The sequence below is a fragment of the Eubalaena glacialis genome, chromosome 1 (genome assembly GCF_028564815.1).
Source record: "Eubalaena glacialis isolate mEubGla1 chromosome 1, mEubGla1.1.hap2.+ XY, whole genome shotgun sequence".
NCBI lineage: Eukaryota > Metazoa > Chordata > Mammalia > Artiodactyla > Balaenidae > Eubalaena > Eubalaena glacialis.
The window spans coordinates 92,686,528-92,702,525 of record NC_083716.1 but is presented as its reverse complement, the minus strand read 5'-3'; the positions used below and the strand labels follow the sequence as shown (position 1 = coordinate 92,702,525).

Here is a 15,998-nt window from a genome sequence, read left to right as displayed (position 1 = left end):
CAGGCGGAGAGCGCCCCCTCTGGCGCGCTGTGGTGGGAGGGGCCGGAGGAGGTGGGGCCTGCAGCGGTGCCCGGCGGGGGCGGGGGCGGGGGCGGGGGCGGAGGCGGCGGGCGACTAAAGGAGAAGGCGGAGCGGGAGGCAAAAAGCCTACAGCACCCGGTATTCCCAGGCGGTCTCCCATCCAAGTACTAACCAGGCCCGACCCTGCTTAGCTTCCGAGATCAGACGAGATCGGGCGCGTTCAGGGTGGTATGGCCGTAGACGCAGGAGGGGCCCGCGCGGTGCCTCTTGAGGCCCAGCTTCGCTGGCGCCTGCGCCTTACCGCCATGCCGGCGGCCAGCCCTCTCCGGCAGGGCCCTGCCGCCCGCCCAGGCAGGCGACAGGAGGCCTCGGGGACCCGGGGGTGGCGGAGTGGTGGGCCACCTCGCAGCCCAGGGCGGGCGGGACGCTCCAGGCCCGTCGGCGCTTGGCGCCCCGCCGCAGATCCCGCTCGACGCTCACAGGGACGCGGCCCCGGAGGCTTCAGGGCCCGGCGGCCGCGGTCCCTTGGGCATCCCCCCCTGCCCGCCCACGCGGAGTTAGGCGCAGCCCGGCCACGGCCGGGCCGGCCCTCCGGCCGGGCAGCAGCTGGCCCGAAGCCACTGGGAGCCACCATGGAGTGGGCACGGCCCCTTAGCCCCAGCAAGGCCCCCCCTTGCCCCCACGCCGCCCGCCGAGCACAGGACCCCGGCCCTGGTGGCCGGCAGGCCCGGAGAAGCGGCCCCGGCCCCCGCCCCCGCTCCCGCCCCCGGCCGTGGCGAAACGGCGGAGGGGGGGCTTTTTCCGGAGGGAGCTGTGGAGAGACACACGGGCAGACAGGGGGCTGCGGCGCGGCTGGGCTCCGGTGGGGGCGGCCAAGTGCAGGTCGAGGGCCTCGCGGGCCGCACGGACGGCACCCCGGCCTGCGGCGGAGTCTGGGTCCGGGCCAGCCACCACGGGAGCGGCTGGGGTGGCGGCTGCCTTCCAGGGCCGCATTCTGGCCGCATGTCCAGCCAGCTCGGCGGGGAGCGATCCCTCCGGCGCGCTGTGTTGGGAGGGACGTGAGGAGGTGAGGCCTGCAGCGGTGCTCAGCGGGGGCGGAGGCGGCCTCGGCCGCGGGCCACTAAATGTCAAGGCGGAGCGGGAGGCAAAAAAGCCTACAGCACTCGGTATTCCCATGTGGTCTCCCATCCAGGTACGAAACAGGCCAGACCCTGATTAGCTTCCGAGATCAGACGAGGTGTGGTGCGTTCAGGGAGGTGTGGCCGTAGAATGCAGCGGGGGCCACGGTGTGCCTCTTGAGGCTTAGCTTCGCTGGTGCTGGCGACTTACCGCCAGCCCGGCAGCCAACCCTCTCCGGCGCGGCCCTGCCGTCCGCCCAGGCAAGCGACAGGAGGCCTCGAGGGCCCGGGGGTGGTGGAGTTGTGGGCGACTTCGCAGCTCAGGTCAGGCGGGACCCTCCAGGCCTGTAGGCGCTTGGCCCTCCGCCCCAGAGCCGCTCAACGCTCACAGGACTTGGCCCCGGAGGCTTAAGGGCCTGTGGCCCTCGGTCCCTTGTGCATTCCCCACCCTGTCAATCCACACAGTGCTAGGCGCAGCCCAGCCACGGCCTGGCCGGCCCGCCTGCCCAACGGCAGTTGGCCCGAAGCCACTGGGAGCCACCATTGAGCCGGCACGGCCCCTTAGACACAGCAACGCCACCCTTGCCCCCACGCCAACTGCCGAGCAAAGTTCCCGGCGCCTGGTGTCTAGCCAGCCCAGCGAACCGGTCCCAGCCCACGACCCCGCTCCCACTCTCGGCCGTGGCGAAGTGGCAAAGGGTGGGCTTTTTCCGGAGGGAGCTGTGGAGAGACACACGGGCAGACAGGGGGCTGCGGCGCGGCTGGGCTCCGGTGGGGGCGGCCAAGTGCAGGTCGAGGGCCTCGCGGGCCGCACGGACGGCACCCCGGCCTGCGGCGGAGTCTGGGTCCGGGCCAGCCACCACGGGAGCGGCTGGGGTGGCGGCTGCCTTCCAGGGCCGCCTTCTGGCCGCCTGGCCGGCCAGGCCGGCGCGGAGCGCCCCCTCTGGCGCGCTGTGGTGGGAGGGGCCGGAGGAGGTGGGGCCTGCAGCGCTGCCCGGCGGGGGCGGGGGCGGGGGCGGGGGCGGAGGCAGCGGCCTCGGCCTTGGCCTCGGCCTCGGCCTAGGCCGCGGGCGACTAAAGGAGAAGGCGGAGCGGGAGGCAAAAAGCCTACAGCACCCGGTATTCCCAGGCGGTCTCCCATCCAAGTACTAACCAGGCCCGACCCTGCTTAGCTTCCGAGATCAGACGAGATCGGGCGCGTTCAGGGTGGTATGGCCGTAGACGTTAAAAGGGGCCCGCGGAGTGCCTCTTGAGGCCCAGCTTCGCTGGCGCTTGCGCCTCCCCGCCAGCCCGGCGGCCAGCCCGCCCCGGCAGGGCCCCGCCGCCCGCCCAGGCAGGGCAACGGCGGCCTCGGGTACCAGGGGGGTGGCGGAGGGTTCGGCGACCTCCCAGCCCAGGGCGGGCGGGACCCACCAAACCGTTCGGCGCTTGGCGCCCCGCCCCAGATCCCGCACGTCGCTCACAGGGACGTGGCCCCGGAGGCTTCAGGGCCCGGGGCCCGCGGTCCCTTGGGCCTCCCCTCTGCCCGCCCACGCGGCGCTAGGCGCAGCCCAGCCGCAGCCCGGGCCGGCCCTCCTGCCCGACGGCAGTCGGCCCTTAACCCACTGGGAGCCACCATTGAGTCGGCACGGCCCCTTAGCCCCAGCAAGGCCACCCTTGCCCCCACGCCACCCGCCGAGCACAGGACCCGGCGCCTTGTGGCCGGCCGGCCCGGAGCACCGGCCCCGGCCCCCGCCCCCGCTCCCGCCCCCGGCCGTGGCGAAACGGCGGAGGGGGGGGCTTTTTCCGGAGGGAGCTGTGGAGAGACACACGGGCAGACAGGGGGCTGCGGCGCGGCTGGGCTCCGGTGGGGGCGGCCAAGTGCAGGTCGAGGGCCTCGCGGGCCGCACGGACGGCACCCCGGCCTGCGGCGGAGTCTGGGTCCGGGCCAGCCACCACGGGAGCGGCTGGGGTGGCGGCTGCCTTCCAGGGCCGCATTCTGGCCGCATGTCCAGCCAGCTCGGCGGGGAGCGATCCCTCCGGCGCGCTGTGTTGGGAGGGACGTGAGGAGGTGAGGCCTGCAGCGGTGCTCAGCGGGGGCGGAGGCGGCCTCGGCCGCGGGCCACTAAATGTCAAGGCGGAGCGGGAGGCAAAAAAGCCTACAGCACTCGGTATTCCCATGTGGTCTCCCATCCAGGTACGAAACAGGCCAGACCCTGATTAGCTTCCGAGATCAGACGAGGTGTGGTGCGTTCAGGGAGGTGTGGCCGTAGAATGCAGCGGGGGCCACGGTGTGCCTCTTGAGGCTTAGCTTCGCTGGTGCTGGTGACTTACCGCCAGCCCGGCAGCCAACCCTCTCCGGCGCGGCCCTGCCGTCCGCCCAGGCAAGCGACAGGAGGCCTCGAGGGCCCGGGGGTGGTGGAGTTGTGGGCGACTTCGCAGCTCAGGTCAGGCGGGACCCTCCAGGCCTGTAGGCGCTTGGCCCTCCGCCCCAGAGCCGCTCAACGCTCACAGGACTTGGCCCCGGAGGCTTAAGGGCCTGTGGCCCTCGGTCCCTTGTGCATTCCCCACCCTGTCAATCCACACAGTGCTAGGCGCAGCCCAGCCACGGCCTGGCCGGCCCGCCTGCCCAACGGCAGTTGGCCCGAAGCCACTGGGAGCCACCATTGAGCCGGCACGGCCCCTTAGACACAGCAACGCCACCCTTGCCCCCACGCCAACTGCCGAGCAAAGTTCCCGGCGCCTGGTGTCTAGCCAGCCCAGCGAACCGGTCCCAGCCCACGACCCCGCTCCCACTCTCGGCCGTGGCGAAGTGGCAAAGGGTGGGCTTTTTCCGGAGGGAGCTGTGGAGAGACACACGGGCAGACAGGGGGCTGCGGCGCGGCTGGGCTCCGGTGGGGGCGGCCAAGTGCAGGTCGAGGGCTTCGTGGGCCGCACGGACGGCACCCCGGCCTGCGGCGGAGTCTGGGTCCGGGCCAGCCACCACGGGAGCGGCTGGGGTGGCGGCTGCCTTCCAGGGCCGCCTTCTGGCCGCCTGGCCGGCCAGGCCGGCGCGGAGCGCCCCCTCTGGCGCGCTGTGGTGGGAGGGGCCGGAGGAGGTGGGGCCTGCAGCGCTGCCCGGCGGGGGCGGGGGCGGGGGCGGGGGCGGAGGCAGCGGCCTCGGCCTTGGCCTCGGCCTCGGCCTAGGCCGCGGGCGACTAAAGGAGAAGGCGGAGCGGGAGGCAAAAAGCCTACAGCACCCGGTATTCCCAGGCGGTCTCCCATCCAAGTACTAACCAGGCCCGACCCTGCTTAGCTTCCGAGATCAGACGAGATCGGGCGCGTTCAGGGTGGTATGGCCGTAGACGTTAAAAGGGGCCCGCGGAGTGCCTCTTGAGGCCCAGCTTCGCTGGCGCTTGCGCCTCCCCGCCAGCCCGGCGGCCAGCCCGCCCCGGCAGGGCCCCGCCGCCCGCCCAGGCAGGGCAACGGCGGCCTCGGGTACCAGGGGGGTGGCGGAGGGTTCGGCGACCTCCCAGCCCAGGGCGGGCGGGACCCACCAAACCGTTCGGCGCTTGGCGCCCCGCCCCAGATCCCGCACGTCGCTCACAGGGACGTGGCCCCGGAGGCTTCAGGGCCCGGGGCCCGCGGTCCCTTGGGCCTCCCCTCTGCCCGCCCACGCGGCGCTAGGCGCAGCCCAGCCGCAGCCCGGGCCGGCCCTCCTGCCCGACGGCAGTCGGCCCTTAACCCACTGGGAGCCACCATTGAGTCGGCACGGCCCCTTAGCCCCAGCAAGGCCACCCTTGCCCCCACGCCACCCGCCGAGCACAGGACCCGGCGCCTTGTGGCCGGCCGGCCCGGAGCACCGGCCCCGGCCCCCGCCCCCGCTCCCGCCCCCGGCCGTGGCGAAACGGCGGAGGGGGGGGCTTTTTCCGGAGGGAGCTGTGGAGAGACACACGGGCAGACAGGGGGCTGCGGCGCGGCTGGGCTCCGGTGGGGGCGGCCAAGTGCAGGTCGAGGGCCTCGCGGGCCGCACGGACGGCACCCCGGCCTGCGGCGGAGTCTGGGTCCGGGCCAGCCACCACGGGAGCGGCTGGGGTGGCGGCTGCCTTCCAGGGCCGCATTCTGGCCGCATGTCCAGCCAGCTCGGCGGGGAGCGATCCCTCCGGCGCGCTGTGTTGGGAGGGACGTGAGGAGGTGAGGCCTGCAGCGGTGCTCAGCGGGGGCGGAGGCGGCCTCGGCCGCGGGCCACTAAATGTCAAGGCGGAGCGGGAGGCAAAAAAGCCTACAGCACTCGGTATTCCCATGTGGTCTCCCATCCAGGTACGAAACAGGCCAGACCCTGATTAGCTTCCGAGATCAGACGAGGTGTGGTGCGTTCAGGGAGGTGTGGCCGTAGAATGCAGCGGGGGCCACGGTGTGCCTCTTGAGGCTTAGCTTCGCTGGTGCTGGCGACTTACCGCCAGCCCGGCAGCCAACCCTCTCCGGCGCGGCCCTGCCGTCCGCCCAGGCAAGCGACAGGAGGCCTCGAGGGCCCGGGGGTGGTGGAGTTGTGGGCGACTTCGCAGCTCAGGTCAGGCGGGACCCTCCAGGCCTGTAGGCGCTTGGCCCTCCGCCCCAGAGCCGCTCAACGCTCACAGGACTTGGCCCCGGAGGCTTAAGGGCCTGTGGCCCTCGGTCCCTTGTGCATTCCCCACCCTGTCAATCCACACAGTGCTAGGCGCAGCCCAGCCACGGCCTGGCCGGCCCGCCTGCCCAACGGCAGTTGGCCCGAAGCCACTGGGAGCCACCATTGAGCCGGCACGGCCCCTTAGACACAGCAACGCCACCCTTGCCCCCACGCCAACTGCCGAGCAAAGTTCCCGGCGCCTGGTGTCTAGCCAGCCCAGCGAACCGGTCCCAGCCCACGACCCCGCTCCCACTCTCGGCCGTGGCGAAGTGGCAAAGGGTGGGCTTTTTCCGGAGGGAGCTGTGGAGAGACACACGGGCAGACAGGGGGCTGCGGCGCGGCTGGGCTCCGGTGGGGGCGGCCAAGTGCAGGTCGAGGGCTTCGTGGGCCGCACCGACGGCACCCCGGCCTGCGGCGGAGTCTGGGTCCGGGCCAGCCACCACGGGAGCGGCTGGGGTGGCGGCTGCCTTCCAGGGCCGCCTTCTGGCCGCCTGGCCGGCCAGGCCGGCGCGGAGCGCCCCCTCTGGCGCGCTGTGGTGGGAGGGGCCGGAGGAGGTGGGGCCTGCAGCGCTGCCCGGCGGGGGCGGGGGCGGGGGCGGAGGCAGCGGCCTCGGCCTTGGCCTCGGCCTCGGCCTAGGCCGCGGGCGACTAAAGGAGAAGGCGGAGCGGGAGGCAAAAAGCCTACAGCACCCGGTATTCCCAGGCGGTCTCCCATCCAAGTACTAACCAGGCCCGACCCTGCTTAGCTTCCGAGATCAGACGAGATCGGGCGCGTTCAGGGTGGTATGGCCGTAGACGTTAAAAGGGGCCCGCGGAGTGCCTCTTGAGGCCCAGCTTCGCTGGCGCTTGCGCCTCCCCGCCAGCCCGGCGGCCAGCCCGCCCCGGCAGGGCCCCGCCGCCCGCCCAGGCAGGGCAACGGCGGCCTCGGGTACCAGGGGGGTGGCGGAGGGTTCGGCGACCTCCCAGCCCAGGGCGGGCGGGACCCACCAAACCGTTCGGCGCTTGGCGCCCCGCCCCAGATCCCGCACGTCGCTCACAGGGACGTGGCCCCGGAGGCTTCAGGGCCCGGGGCCCGCGGTCCCTTGGGCCTCCCCTCTGCCCGCCCACGCGGCGCTAGGCGCAGCCCAGCCGCAGCCCGGGCCGGCCCTCCTGCCCGACGGCAGTCGGCCCTTAACCCACTGGGAGCCACCATTGAGTCGGCACGGCCCCTTAGCCCCAGCAAGGCCACCCTTGCCCCCACGCCACCCGCCGAGCACAGGACCCGGCGCCTTGTGGCCGGCCGGCCCGGAGCACCGGCCCCGGCCCCCGCCCCCGCTCCCGCCCCCGGCCGTGGCGAAACGGCGGAGGGGGGGCTTTTTCCGGAGGGAGCTGTGGAGAGACACACCGGCAGATAGGTGGCTGCGCCGGGGCTGGGCGCTGGTGGGGGCGGCCAGGTGCAGGTCAAGGGGCTCGCGGGCCGCACGGCCGGCACCCGGGCCTGAGGCGGAGTCTGGGTTCAGGCCAGCCACCCCGGGAGCGGCTGGGATGCGGCTGCCTTCCAGGGCCGCCTTCTGGCCGCCTGGCCGGCCAGGCAGGCGGAGAGCGCCCCCTCTGGCGCGCTGTGGTGGGAGGGGCCGGAGGAGGTGGGGCCTGCAGCGGTGCCCGGCGGGGGCGGGGGCGGGGGCGGGGGCGGAGGCGGCGGGCGACTAAAGGAGAAGGCGGAGCGGGAGGCAAAAAGCCTACAGCACCCGGTATTCCCAGGCGGTCTCCCATCCAAGTACTAACCAGGCCCGACCCTGCTTAGCTTCCGAGATCAGACGAGATCGGGCGCGTTCAGGGTGGTATGGCCGTAGACGCAGGAGGGGCCCGCGCGGTGCCTCTTGAGGCCCAGCTTCGCTGGCGCCTGCGCCTTACCGCCATGCCGGCGGCCAGCCCTCTCCGGCAGGGCCCTGCCGCCCGCCCAGGCAGGCGACAGGAGGCCTCGGGGACCCGGGGGTGGCGGAGTGGTGGGCCACCTCGCAGCCCAGGGCGGGCGGGACGCTCCAGACCCGTCGGCGCTTGGCGCCCCGCCGCAGATCCCGCTCGACGCTCACAGGGACGCGGCCCCGGAGGCTTCAGGGCCCGGCGGCCGCGGTCCCTTGGGCATCCCCCCCTGCCCACCCACGCGGAGTTAGGCGCAGCCCGGCCACGGCCGGGCCGGCCCTCCGGCCGGGCAGCAGCTGGCCCGAAGCCACTGGGAGCCACCATGGAGTGGGCACGGCCCCTTAGCCCCAGCAAGGCCCCCCCTTGCCCCCACGCCGCCCGCCGAGCACAGGACCCCGGCCCTGGTGGCCGGCAGGCCCGGAGAAGCGGCCCCGGCCCCCGCCCCCGCTCCCGCCCCCGGCCGTGGCGAAACGGCGGAGGGGGGGCTTTTTCCGGAGGGAGCTGTGGAGAGACACACGGGCAGACAGGGGGCTGCGGCGCGGCTGGGCTCCGGTGGGGGCGGCCAAGTGCAGGTCGAGGGCCTCGCGGGCCGCACGGACGGCACCCCGGCCTGCGGCGGAGTCTGGGTCCGGGCCAGCCACCACGGGAGCGGCTGGGGTGGCGGCTGCCTTCCAGGGCCGCATTCTGGCCGCATGTCCAGCCAGCTCGGCGGGGAGCGATCCCTCCGGCGCGCTGTGTTGGGAGGGACGTGAGGAGGTGAGGCCTGCAGCGGTGCTCAGCGGGGGCGGAGGCGGCCTCGGCCGCGGGCCACTAAATGTCAAGGCGGAGCGGGAGGCAAAAAAGCCTACAGCACTCGGTATTCCCATGTGGTCTCCCATCCAGGTACGAAACAGGCCAGACCCTGATTAGCTTCCGAGATCAGACGAGGTGTGGTGCGTTCAGGGAGGTGTGGCCGTAGAATGCAGCGGGGGCCACGGTGTGCCTCTTGAGGCTTAGCTTCGCTGGTGCTGGCGACTTACCGCCAGCCCGGCAGCCAACCCTCTCCGGCGCGGCCCTGCCGTCCGCCCAGGCAAGCGACAGGAGGCCTCGAGGGCCCGGGGGTGGTGGAGTTGTGGGCGACTTCGCAGCTCAGGTCAGGCGGGACCCTCCAGGCCTGTAGGCGCTTGGCCCTCCGCCCCAGAGCCGCTCAACGCTCACAGGACTTGGCCCCGGAGGCTTAAGGGCCTGTGGCCCTCGGTCCCTTGTGCATTCCCCACCCTGTCAATCCACACAGTGCTAGGCGCAGCCCAGCCACGGCCTGGCCGGCCCGCCTGCCCAACGGCAGTTGGCCCGAAGCCACTGGGAGCCACCATTGAGCCGGCACGGCCCCTTAGACACAGCAACGCCACCCTTGCCCCCACGCCAACTGCCGAGCAAAGTTCCCGGCGCCTGGTGTCTAGCCAGCCCAGCGAACCGGTCCCAGCCCACGACCCCGCTCCCACTCTCGGCCGTGGCGAAGTGGCAAAGGGTGGGCTTTTTCCGGAGGGAGCTGTGGAGAGACACACGGGCAGACAGGGGGCTGCGGCGCGGCTGGGCTCCGGTGGGGGCGGCCAAGTGCAGGTCGAGGGCTTCGTGGGCCGCATGGACGGCACCCCGGCCTGCGGCGGAGTCTGGGTCCGGGCCAGCCACCACGGGAGCGGCTGGGGTGGCGGCTGCCTTCCAGGGCCGCCTTCTGGCCGCCTGGCCGGCCAGGCCGGCGCGGAGCGCCCCCTCTGGCGCGCTGTGGTGGGAGGGGCCGGAGGAGGTGGGGCCTGCAGCGCTGCCCGGCGGGGGCGGGGGCGGGGGCGGGGGCGGAGGCAGCGGCCTCGGCCTTGGCCTCGGCCTCGGCCTAGGCCGCGGGCGACTAAAGGAGAAGGCGGAGCGGGAGGCAAAAAGCCTACAGCACCCGGTATTCCCAGGCGGTCTCCCATCCAAGTACTAACCAGGCCCGACCCTGCTTAGCTTCCGAGATCAGACGAGATCGGGCGCGTTCAGGGTGGTATGGCCGTAGACGTTAAAAGGGGCCCGCGGAGTGCCTCTTGAGGCCCAGCTTCGCTGGCGCTTGCGCCTCCCCGCCAGCCCGGCGGCCAGCCCGCCCCGGCAGGGCCCCGCCGCCCGCCCAGGCAGGGCAACGGCGGCCTCGGGTACCAGGGGGGTGGCGGAGGGTTCGGCGACCTCCCAGCCCAGGGCGGGCGGGACCCACCAAACCGTTCGGCGCTTGGCGCCCCGCCCCAGATCCCGCACGTCGCTCACAGGGACGTGGCCCCGGAGGCTTCAGGGCCCGGGGCCCGCGGTCCCTTGGGCCTCCCCTCTGCCCGCCCACGCGGCGCTAGGCGCAGCCCAGCCGCAGCCCGGGCCGGCCCTCCTGCCCGACGGCAGTCGGCCCTTAACCCACTGGGAGCCACCATTGAGTCGGCACGGCCCCTTAGCCCCAGCAAGGCCACCCTTGCCCCCACGCCACCCGCCGAGCACAGGACCCGGCGCCTTGTGGCCGGCCGGCCCGGAGCACCGGCCCCGGCCCCCGCCCCCGCTCCCGCCCCCGGCCGTGGCGAAACGGCGGAGGGGGGGGCTTTTTCCGGAGGGAGCTGTGGAGAGACACACGGGCAGACAGGGGGCTGCGGCGCGGCTGGGCTCCGGTGGGGGCGGCCAAGTGCAGGTCGAGGGCCTCGCGGGCCGCACGGACGGCACCCCGGCCTGCGGCGGAGTCTGGGTCCGGGCCAGCCACCACGGGAGCGGCTGGGGTGGCGGCTGCCTTCCAGGGCCGCATTCTGGCCGCATGTCCAGCCAGCTCGGCGGGGAGCGATCCCTCCGGCGCGCTGTGTTGGGAGGGACGTGAGGAGGTGAGGCCTGCAGCGGTGCTCAGCGGGGGCGGAGGCGGCCTCGGCCGCGGGCCACTAAATGTCAAGGCGGAGCGGGAGGCAAAAAAGCCTACAGCACTCGGTATTCCCATGTGGTCTCCCATCCAGGTACGAAACAGGCCAGACCCTGATTAGCTTCCGAGATCAGACGAGGTGTGGTGCGTTCAGGGAGGTGTGGCCGTAGAATGCAGCGGGGGCCACGGTGTGCCTCTTGAGGCTTAGCTTCGCTGGTGCTGGCGACTTACCGCCAGCCCGGCAGCCAACCCTCTCCGGCGCGGCCCTGCCGTCCGCCCAGGCAAGCGACAGGAGGCCTCGAGGGCCCGGGGGTGGTGGAGTTGTGGGCGACTTCGCAGCTCAGGTCAGGCGGGACCCTCCAGGCCTGTAGGCGCTTGGCCCTCCGCCCCAGAGCCGCTCAACGCTCACAGGACTTGGCCCCGGAGGCTTAAGGGCCTGTGGCCCTCGGTCCCTTGTGCATTCCCCACCCTGTCAATCCACACAGTGCTAGGCGCAGCCCAGCCACGGCCTGGCCGGCCCGCCTGCCCAACGGCAGTTGGCCCGAAGCCACTGGGAGCCACCATTGAGCCGGCACGGCCCCTTAGACACAGCAACGCCACCCTTGCCCCCACGCCAACTGCCGAGCAAAGTTCCCGGCGCCTGGTGTCTAGCCAGCCCAGCGAACCGGTCCCAGCCCACGACCCCGCTCCCACTCTCGGCCGTGGCGAAGTGGCAAAGGGTGGGCTTTTTCCGGAGGGAGCTGTGGAGAGACACACGGGCAGACAGGGGGCTGCGGCGCGGCTGGGCTCCGGTGGGGGCGGCCAAGTGCAGGTCGAGGGCTTCGTGGGCCGCACCGACGGCACCCCGGCCTGCGGCGGAGTCTGGGTCCGGGCCAGCCACCACGGGAGCGGCTGGGGTGGCGGCTGCCTTCCAGGGCCGCCTTCTGGCCGCCTGGCCGGCCAGGCCGGCGCGGAGCGCCCCCTCTGGCGCGCTGTGGTGGGAGGGGCCGGAGGAGGTGGGGCCTGCAGCGCTGCCCGGCGGGGGCGGGGGCGGGGGCGGAGGCAGCGGCCTCGGCCTTGGCCTCGGCCTCGGCCTAGGCCGCGGGCGACTAAAGGAGAAGGCGGAGCGGGAGGCAAAAAGCCTACAGCACCCGGTATTCCCAGGCGGTCTCCCATCCAAGTACTAACCAGGCCCGACCCTGCTTAGCTTCCGAGATCAGACGAGATCGGGCGCGTTCAGGGTGGTATGGCCGTAGACGTTAAAAGGGGCCCGCGGAGTGCCTCTTGAGGCCCAGCTTCGCTGGCGCTTGCGCCTCCCCGCCAGCCCGGCGGCCAGCCCGCCCCGGCAGGGCCCCGCCGCCCGCCCAGGCAGGGCAACGGCGGCCTCGGGTACCAGGGGGGTGGCGGAGGGTTCGGCGACCTCCCAGCCCAGGGCGGGCGGGACCCACCAAACCGTTCGGCGCTTGGCGCCCCGCCCCAGATCCCGCACGTCGCTCACAGGGACGTGGCCCCGGAGGCTTCAGGGCCCGGGGCCCGCGGTCCCTTGGGCCTCCCCTCTGCCCGCCCACGCGGCGCTAGGCGCAGCCCAGCCGCAGCCCGGGCCGGCCCTCCTGCCCGACGGCAGTCGGCCCTTAACCCACTGGGAGCCACCATTGAGTCGGCACGGCCCCTTAGCCCCAGCAAGGCCACCCTTGCCCCCACGCCACCCGCCGAGCACAGGACCCGGCGCCTTGTGGCCGGCCGGCCCGGAGCACCGGCCCCGGCCCCCGCCCCCGCTCCCGCCCCCGGCCGTGGCGAAACGGCGGAGGGGGGGCTTTTTCCGGAGGGAGCTGTGGAGAGACACACCGGCAGATAGGTGGCTGCGCCGGGGCTGGGCGCTGGTGGGGGCGGCCAGGTGCAGGTCAAGGGGCTCGCGGGCCGCACGGCCGGCACCCGGGCCTGAGGCGGAGTCTGGGTTCAGGCCAGCCACCCCGGGAGCGGCTGGGATGCGGCTGCCTTCCAGGGCCGCCTTCTGGCCGCCTGGCCGGCCAGGCAGGCGGAGAGCGCCCCCTCTGGCGCGCTGTGGTGGGAGGGGCCGGAGGAGGTGGGGCCTGCAGCGGTGCCCGGCGGGGGCGGGGGCGGGGGCGGGGGCGGAGGCGGCGGGCGACTAAAGGAGAAGGCGGAGCGGGAGGCAAAAAGCCTACAGCACCCGGTATTCCCAGGCGGTCTCCCATCCAAGTACTAACCAGGCCCGACCCTGCTTAGCTTCCGAGATCAGACGAGATCGGGCGCGTTCAGGGTGGTATGGCCGTAGACGCAGGAGGGGCCCGCGCGGTGCCTCTTGAGGCCCAGCTTCGCTGGCGCCTGCGCCTTACCGCCATGCCGGCGGCCAGCCCTCTCCGGCAGGGCCCTGCCGCCCGCCCAGGCAGGCGACAGGAGGCCTCGGGGACCCGGGGGTGGCGGAGTGGTGGGCCACCTCGCAGCCCAGGGCGGGCGGGACGCTCCAGACCCGTCGGCGCTTGGCGCCCCGCCGCAGATCCCGCTCGACGCTCACAGGGACGCGGCCCCGGAGGCTTCAGGGCCCGGCGGCCGCGGTCCCTTGGGCATCCCCCCCTGCCCACCCACGCGGAGTTAGGCGCAGCCCGGCCACGGCCGGGCCGGCCCTCCGGCCGGGCAGCAGCTGGCCCGAAGCCACTGGGAGCCACCATGGAGTGGGCACGGCCCCTTAGCCCCAGCAAGGCCCCCCCTTGCCCCCACGCCGCCCGCCGAGCACAGGACCCCGGCCCTGGTGGCCGGCAGGCCCGGAGAAGCGGCCCCGGCCCCCGCCCCCGCTCCCGCCCCCGGCCGTGGCGAAACGGCGGAGGGGGGGCTTTTTCCGGAGGGAGCTGTGGAGAGACACACGGGCAGACAGGGGGCTGCGGCGTGGCTGGGCTCCGGTGGGGGCGGCCAAGTGCAGGTCGAGGGCCTCGCGGGCCGCACGGACGGCACCCCGGCCTGCGGCGGAGTCTGGGTCCGGGCCAGCCACCACGGGAGCGGCTGGGGTGGCGGCTGCCTTCCAGGGCCGCATTCTGGCCGCATGTCCAGCCAGCTCGGCGGGGAGCGATCCCTCCGGCGCGCTGTGTTGGGAGGGACGTGAGGAGGTGAGGCCTGCAGCGGTGCTCAGCGGGGGCGGAGGCGGCCTCGGCCGCGGGCCACTAAATGTCAAGGCGGAGCGGGAGGCAAAAAAGCCTACAGCACTCGGTATTCCCATGTGGTCTCCCATCCAGGTACGAAACAGGCCAGACCCTGATTAGCTTCCGAGATCAGACGAGGTGTGGTGCGTTCAGGGAGGTGTGGCCGTAGAATGCAGCGGGGGCCACGGTGTGCCTCTTGAGGCTTAGCTTCGCTGGTGCTGGCGACTTACCGCCAGCCCGGCAGCCAACCCTCTCCGGCGCGGCCCTGCCGTCCGCCCAGGCAAGCGACAGGAGGCCTCGAGGGCCCGGGGGTGGTGGAGTTGTGGGCGACTTCGCAGCTCAGGTCAGGCGGGACCCTCCAGGCCTGTAGGCGCTTGGCCCTCCGCCCCAGAGCCGCTCAACGCTCACAGGACTTGGCCCCGGAGGCTTAAGGGCCTGTGGCCCTCGGTCCCTTGTGCATTCCCCACCCTGTCAATCCACACAGTGCTAGGCGCAGCCCAGCCACGGCCTGGCCGGCCCGCCTGCCCAACGGCAGTTGGCCCGAAGCCACTGGGAGCCACCATTGAGCCGGCACGGCCCCTTAGACACAGCAACGCCACCCTTGCCCCCACGCCAACTGCCGAGCAAAGTTCCCGGCGCCTGGTGTCTAGCCAGCCCAGCGAACCGGTCCCAGCCCACGACCCCGCTCCCACTCTCGGCCGTGGCGAAGTGGCAAAGGGTGGGCTTTTTCCGGAGGGAGCTGTGGAGAGACACACGGGCAGACAGGGGGCTGCGGCGCGGCTGGGCTCCGGTGGGGGCGGCCAAGTGCAGGTCGAGGGCTTCGTGGGCCGCACGGACGGCACCCCGGCCTGCGGCGGAGTCTGGGTCCGGGCCAGCCACCACGGGAGCGGCTGGGGTGGCGGCTGCCTTCCAGGGCCGCCTTCTGGCCGCCTGGCCGGCCAGGCCGGCGAGGAGCGCCCCCTCTGGCGCGCTGTGGTGGGAGGGGCCGGAGGAGGTGGGGCCTGCAGCGCTGCCCGGCGGGGGCGGGGGCGGGGGCGGAGGCAGCGGCCTCGGCCTTGGCCTCGGCCTCGGCCTAGGCCGCGGGCGACTAAAGGAGAAGGCGGAGCGGGAGGCAAAAAGCCTACAGCACCCGGTATTCCCAGGCGGTCTCCCATCCAAGTACTAACCAGGCCCGACCCTGCTTAGCTTCCGAGATCAGACGAGATCGGGCGCGTTCAGGGTGGTATGGCCGTAGACGTTAAAAGGGGCCCGCGGAGTGCCTCTTGAGGCCCAGCTTCGCTGGCGCTTGCGCCTCCCCGCCAGCCCGGCGGCCAGCCCGCCCCGGCAGGGCCCCGCCGCCCGCCCAGGCAGGGCAACGGCGGCCTCGGGTACCAGGGGGGTGGCGGAGGGTTCGGCGACCTCCCAGCCCAGGGCGGGCGGGACCCACCAAACCGTTCGGCGCTTGGCGCCCCGCCCCAGATCCCGCACGTCGCTCACAGGGACGTGGCCCCGGAGGCTTCAGGGCCCGGGGCCCGCGGTCCCTTGGGCCTCCCCTCTGCCCGCCCACGCGGCGCTAGGCGCAGCCCAGCCGCAGCCCGGGCCGGCCCTCCTGCCCGACGGCAGTCGGCCCTTAACCCACTGGGAGCCACCATTGAGTCGGCACGGCCCCTTAGCCCCAGCAAGGCCACCCTTGCCCCCACGCCACCCGCCGAGCACAGGACCCGGCGCCTTGTGGCCGGCCGGCCCGGAGCACCGGCCCCGGCCCCCGCCCCCGCTCCCGCCCCCGGCCGTGGCGAAACGGCGGAGGGGGGGGCTTTTTCCGGAGGGAGCTGTGGAGAGACACACGGGCAGACAGGGGGCTGCGGCGCGGCTGGGCTCCGGTGGGGGCGGCCAAGTGCAGGTCGAGGGCCTCGCGGGCCGCACGGACGGCACCCCGGCCTGCGGCGGAGTCTGGGTCCGGGCCAGCCACCACGGGAGCGGCTGGGGTGGCGGCTGCCTTCCAGGGCCGCATTCTGGCCGCATGTCCAGCCAGCTCGGCGGGGAGCGATCCCTCCGGCGCGCTGTGTTGGGAGGGACGTGAGGAGGTGAGGCCTGCAGCGGTGCTCAGCGGGGGCGGAGGCGGCCTCGGCCGCGGGCCACTAAATGTCAAGGCGGAGCGGGAGGCAAAAAAGCCTACAGCACTCGGTATTCCCATGTGGTCTCCCATCCAGGTACGAAACAGGCCAGACCCTGATTAGCTTCCGAGATCAGACGAGGTGTGGTGCGTTCAGGGAGGTGTGGCCGTAGAATGCAGCGGGGGCCACGGTGTGCCTCTTGAGGCTTAGCTTCGCTGG

At 73.6% G+C, this 15,998-nt stretch overlaps 9 non-coding genes and 7 pseudogenes across 9 annotated transcripts; all 16 read right to left on the bottom strand.

Moving 5' to 3' along the window:
* Positions 1 to 144: 144 nt before the first annotated feature.
* On the bottom strand, positions 145 to 263 carry LOC133080408 (5S ribosomal RNA). Its single transcript, XR_009698486.1, has one exon. It is a non-coding gene; the product is annotated as a 5S ribosomal RNA (ribosomal RNA).
* Positions 264 to 1,172: 909 nt separating this feature from the next.
* On the bottom strand, positions 1,173 to 1,291 carry LOC133076181 (5S ribosomal RNA; annotated as a pseudogene).
* Positions 1,292 to 2,243: 952 nt separating this feature from the next.
* Positions 2,244 to 2,362, bottom strand: LOC133080405 (5S ribosomal RNA). The gene has a single exon (XR_009698485.1). It is a non-coding gene; the product is annotated as a 5S ribosomal RNA (ribosomal RNA).
* Positions 2,363 to 3,274: 912 nt separating this feature from the next.
* Positions 3,275 to 3,393, bottom strand: LOC133076178 (5S ribosomal RNA; annotated as a pseudogene).
* A 952-nt stretch (positions 3,394 to 4,345) lies between these two features.
* On the bottom strand, positions 4,346 to 4,464 carry LOC133080399 (5S ribosomal RNA). The gene has a single exon (XR_009698484.1). It is a non-coding gene; the product is annotated as a 5S ribosomal RNA (ribosomal RNA).
* A 912-nt stretch (positions 4,465 to 5,376) lies between these two features.
* On the bottom strand, positions 5,377 to 5,495 carry LOC133076174 (5S ribosomal RNA; annotated as a pseudogene).
* Positions 5,496 to 6,441: 946 nt separating this feature from the next.
* LOC133080392 (5S ribosomal RNA) lies at positions 6,442 to 6,560 on the bottom strand. Its single transcript, XR_009698482.1, has one exon. It is a non-coding gene; the product is annotated as a 5S ribosomal RNA (ribosomal RNA).
* Positions 6,561 to 7,478: 918 nt separating this feature from the next.
* On the bottom strand, positions 7,479 to 7,597 carry LOC133080387 (5S ribosomal RNA). Its single transcript, XR_009698481.1, has one exon. It is a non-coding gene; the product is annotated as a 5S ribosomal RNA (ribosomal RNA).
* A 909-nt stretch (positions 7,598 to 8,506) lies between these two features.
* On the bottom strand, positions 8,507 to 8,625 carry LOC133076168 (5S ribosomal RNA; annotated as a pseudogene).
* A 952-nt stretch (positions 8,626 to 9,577) lies between these two features.
* Positions 9,578 to 9,696, bottom strand: LOC133080380 (5S ribosomal RNA). The gene has a single exon (XR_009698480.1). It is a non-coding gene; the product is annotated as a 5S ribosomal RNA (ribosomal RNA).
* A 912-nt stretch (positions 9,697 to 10,608) lies between these two features.
* Positions 10,609 to 10,727, bottom strand: LOC133076165 (5S ribosomal RNA; annotated as a pseudogene).
* Positions 10,728 to 11,673: 946 nt separating this feature from the next.
* On the bottom strand, positions 11,674 to 11,792 carry LOC133080372 (5S ribosomal RNA). The gene has a single exon (XR_009698479.1). It is a non-coding gene; the product is annotated as a 5S ribosomal RNA (ribosomal RNA).
* A 918-nt stretch (positions 11,793 to 12,710) lies between these two features.
* LOC133080364 (5S ribosomal RNA) lies at positions 12,711 to 12,829 on the bottom strand. Its single transcript, XR_009698478.1, has one exon. It is a non-coding gene; the product is annotated as a 5S ribosomal RNA (ribosomal RNA).
* A 909-nt stretch (positions 12,830 to 13,738) lies between these two features.
* Positions 13,739 to 13,857, bottom strand: LOC133076160 (5S ribosomal RNA; annotated as a pseudogene).
* Positions 13,858 to 14,803: 946 nt separating this feature from the next.
* LOC133080357 (5S ribosomal RNA) lies at positions 14,804 to 14,922 on the bottom strand. Its single transcript, XR_009698477.1, has one exon. It is a non-coding gene; the product is annotated as a 5S ribosomal RNA (ribosomal RNA).
* Positions 14,923 to 15,834: 912 nt separating this feature from the next.
* On the bottom strand, positions 15,835 to 15,953 carry LOC133076156 (5S ribosomal RNA; annotated as a pseudogene).
* Between the last annotated feature and the right edge of the window lie 45 nt (positions 15,954 to 15,998).